The sequence below is a fragment of the Urtica dioica genome, chromosome 6, assembly GCF_054948205.1.
Source record: "Urtica dioica subsp. dioica isolate 48M chromosome 6, U.dioica_male_clone48M_v1_H2, whole genome shotgun sequence".
Classification (NCBI taxonomy): Eukaryota; Viridiplantae; Streptophyta; class Magnoliopsida; order Rosales; family Urticaceae; genus Urtica; species Urtica dioica.
Window position 1 is genome coordinate 4150720 of NC_142761.1, and position 4783 is coordinate 4155502.

Consider the following 4783-nt stretch of genomic DNA (forward strand, 5'->3'; position numbering starts at 1 on the left):
ACTCATTAGTCTGATTAATCAGACATGAGAATTAATATTGAAATTCTAAATCCTATCTTGTTTCTGATATTTGTATGTGTATGATTCATATTCCTTGACAGTCAATATTTACGCTGATGGTTTGGGATAAAAGGAAATAATAAATTGAGAGGAATATAATATGTCAGCACACATCCTTTGAAAATTCATGAAAATATGAAAATAACATTATTGCTTGCACACCATACATGGCATACCGACCAACAAGTATGACTGAAATAAAATTCAAAACCACTTATTTGTATTCGTTATCTTTAATGCTAACTTCCACAGTATGAGGCATAAAGGGAAAATAAAAGTTTTTTTAAAATATATTTGAGAGAGCTTTTTTTTTCTTCCCTTGTTTTCGAAACCAACCACTTATAATACTTGGTGAAATAGAGATTTCGATTTTCATCCATTACTATTTGACACCATTTGTGATGGCCAACCAAGTCCTATTCAAATGAAACTATATTGTGACGCAATATTTAATTAATTTTCATCATATAATTATCGTCTATTTGAGAGATAATTGTTCAATTAAAAATACAAAACCCGTTGTTAATTATGCTATATTACATGTGAAAATTGATATTTTTACTACGTATTAAATTTTTAAGGTATAAAAGTAGGAAAAAAAAAGTAAGAGATTAGCGCACATAACGTTTTTTTAGCGTGGTTATCTATGTATAAATAGCAAAACATTAAATATATATACTTTATTCATTAGTTTAGATTGAGAAACTTCCATGCTTAGTCCATCATTATGTTTGTAGGGTAGGGAAAGAAAAAAAAAACTATTATGTCACGTTGACACAAAATTCACATATACAACCTCCAGCATCTAAGCTGAATGACACAACTTCTCTTCTGTGAGGTCTTCTCTTCTCTTGCATAAAAACATTGGTTCAATCCCTAAGATAACGATTTTTCTCCATTGTTTAATTTTTACAAGATTTGTTTGTAATCTAAGTTTAAATGTTCCGTATAATCAAGAAATTTGTAACTTATTACGTCATTCCAAACATCACGTTTTGGGTTAATTAGGCAACGTTTGAAAATTTATTAAATAATAGTCAAATAGATGACATGGCACTTGAATAAACCATTTGAATTTATTTAATTTATTTTGTCCTTCAAGTTTTTTTTTTTTTTTTTTGTCACTTTTTCTCTATCTCTCATCTAATTTTTTTTCTCATCAAAAATTCAAAAATCCATATCTTCCTCTTATGAACTCGAAATTGAGTGATTCCAAATCTTACGGATTCGTGGCGAAGAGAGCTTCAAAAATAGACCAATTGTGTAGGATGAAATGTCATGTCTACTATTGTAGGATTCCTCCGGAGTCCACCATTGGTACATTTTCCATTCACCGGCAATATGTGGTTTTTGATCCGCATTTTCAAGATCAAGGCATAATAAAACTTCAGGGTCATCATTATCGTCGTCCTTTCTTCTCAGTGATACTCCAAGCTTTATTTTTATGAAAAACTAGAAATTTATGTAATTTTTATGGAAATAACTGAAAATTTTCGGAAATTTTTTAAAATAAATGGAAATTTAATGAAGATTAGTCTGAGTTTTTTAGTTTACAGAGAAAAACTAAGAAACAAAATTTGTGAACATTTTATTTTTAATTAAGAAAGTAGGTTGAAATTTTTCTAAAAAAACCACATATATACAGCCACAACAAACATGGCATTATTTTTCTTTTTTCTCATCCATCAAAGATTTGAAAAAAAAAAATCCAAGCACTAACTATTTATATTCTATTTTTTATGCATATGTAGTCCTTCAATTTTTTTTTTTACTTTTTACACCTTTGAAAATTACATTTTCACAATTATAACTTGAATTATATAAGGTTGGCATTGTATTTTTCCACAAATCTTGTGGGGAAAATACTTCTATGCACTTGAGATAATTCGTGAAAATTAGACAATTAATTATGGCATAATTTTTTTCTATGAATGAAGGTTGAGTTTTAAGTGTTTGTCTCTTTTTTTTTTCTTTTGTATAAAATCACCATGTTGTAATTCTAATAAAAATTTGGAAAGCGAGTGATAACTCGATATTTACATTTATATAAAATAGGTCACATGTATACAAAAATTACAAAGGAAGAAAAAAAAAACTTAAAGCAAGGTAAGGGACATAAGTAAAATAAGAAAGTCAAAGACCAAAGGGTTTAAGTTGACTGAAAAACTTAGGGTCACTATTTGTTTTTCAAGTGTGGAACATGATGGTGTCCGTTGGTGAGTTTTCACTTTCTTCATGTTACTTATTCAACAAAAATTTCTTGTTTTCAATGTACTGATTTTGTGTTCACAAATCTTCAACATTTTTTTCTTCAGTAATGTACGTTTATTCTTTTTGACAGCTTATTAAATTACCCCCAAATTGGTGATGCAGATGATCAAATGACTGTCAATTATTATGTCTTCTGCTTTTGTACTTAAAAACATCAATAATTCATAACTACATAAATCAGATGAAATATGCGGCATTGCTGATTTTGTTGTTTAAATATTAAAGGTAGGTATATTAATAGGTTAAAGTTAATCGATCATTATGTTTATATTCTAACAGTTTGTTTTTGTTAAATTAAACAAATGTTTCATTATTAACCGTTGGTTAACCAACCACAAAAAAAAAAGTATTGAAACCAATGGTTAGTTAGCTAACCGCTCTAAAATAATCATGATTAACCGGCTAACCCTTTAATAGTTGTGAATAGTTAACCGTCAACCAACAATCGTATAAAATGGTTAAAGTTTTAATCGTTTAACCATTTTGTTTGCTGCGTCATTTACTTTCGCAAAAAAAAATGTATTCTTTATGCGATGTTGTTGGATCCATATACTTAAATATAAAAATTGATTTTTTGATTTTCTGAAATAATTAATTGAGTAACTAAACCACCAAAATTTAGAAATTTGCTAAATAGTCATTTTTTTGTAAATTCTAAGTAAATAACTATTATGTTGATGTGACATTGTTTGGAAGTTTTAAACATTCCATTTGTGCATTAGAGTCTGATGGTTATTTACAATTATTAACGGATATTTACAGCTACTTTTTTTTGCCTTGTTTTTACTTAAAATTTACCAAAAGTTGACTATATGGCAAAACATGAGATTTCATATGACTAGAGCCATTTTTTAAAATAAAAACCTCCTTTAGTATTGTGGGTATAACATATATAATTTTCAAAAAATTAACATATTTTTGGAAAACCACCATATTATACGGTTAACCACCACACATCTTTCAAGATCAGAATTTATAAGTTTCCTGGAGTATAACTAAGCTACAAAAATGAATGAAATTTTTGTTTTAAAAGCTCATATTCATTTATTGTTATTTTAAATTTGAAACTTTTAAGAGATTTATCAACTTTAAATTAATTTTGATTTTGCAAATTTTGAAGAGCTTATTAAATTGTAATCTATATTTCAAGAGTAATTGATTTAAATTGAAATGTAAATCAATTTTGTAGGTGTAGTTGTCAATAATATAAACAAATTGAGAATGAATAATTCATATGTGTATTTAAAACTTATTATTGTGTGTGTTTGAATATTTCAAAAATTACGATATGTGTTTGAATTTTGAAATCTATTATTGTTTGCAACATTGTTTTTGTCGTAATTTTTGTTGACCACCATGATTTATACTAGCATATTTTATTCAATTTTTATAATATTTTCGTTGCAATTTTTAATTTTTGGGGTTATAGACATTAAATTAGCTTGAAAGTAATAAAATTTAGTTGCAAAATAACCTCAGCTAATGTATTTATTTTTATAATATTATATATATGATTGTATGATCTAAGCACAACGCAACACTTGTGCCACTTCAACAATCGTACGGACGTCTCATGTGATACATTTTTCAAAATCACTTTGAAAAGGAACAAGTGATCCTCCACTAATTTACACACGCTTTTGCTTTGTCGGCTATGTCTATACCCTATATATGCGCCTTAATATATGCCTTCTTCTTCTAGCTCGAACCTACATATACCATTAAGGCCTTCTAATTATATATATATATATATATATATATATATATATATATATATATATATATATATATGGGGATATTAACAACAATATTACTAATCAGATGTAACTTACCAAAAATCAACCAAAAACAAAAAATTGACGCATATATTACCTACACTCTAGCGTAAAGACTATTATACCCTAATACCCATTTCATTACTTTAGAAAAAAAAAATTGTGGTCTCATCTTTTCTGGATTCCGAAGCTTTTGAGTGTCAACAATGGCACCGATCGTCTAATAGCTAATACGGTGGCAAAACGTGGAGGGTGACGACGGCGCCAAGAAGAAAGGGACTGTGAAAGTATTATGAGGTTTCATTTCAAAATCAATTAACAATGAGAGAAGTAACGCATGACCTTTATAAACATTGTTAGTTTGCATTCTCTTTTCCATGTGGGATTCTTAACTGCCCCTCTCAAGATAATGACTATTCAACGATTGGCTCGTCACCTTAGATCGAATCTGAACGATTGGACGGGTTACCCGTTTGGGATTAGTGAGCTCTGATACCATATGAAAAATATCATGGAGCTTCATCTCAAAACTAATTGGCAATGAAATGAGTAACTCATGATGTTTATAAACTTTGTTAGTTCTCATTATTATTTCATGTGGGATTCCTAACAGGGACAGCTGACTTCCTCCAAAACGGCTACCGCAGATCGAGCTCTGCCACTGACGATATAGTCGC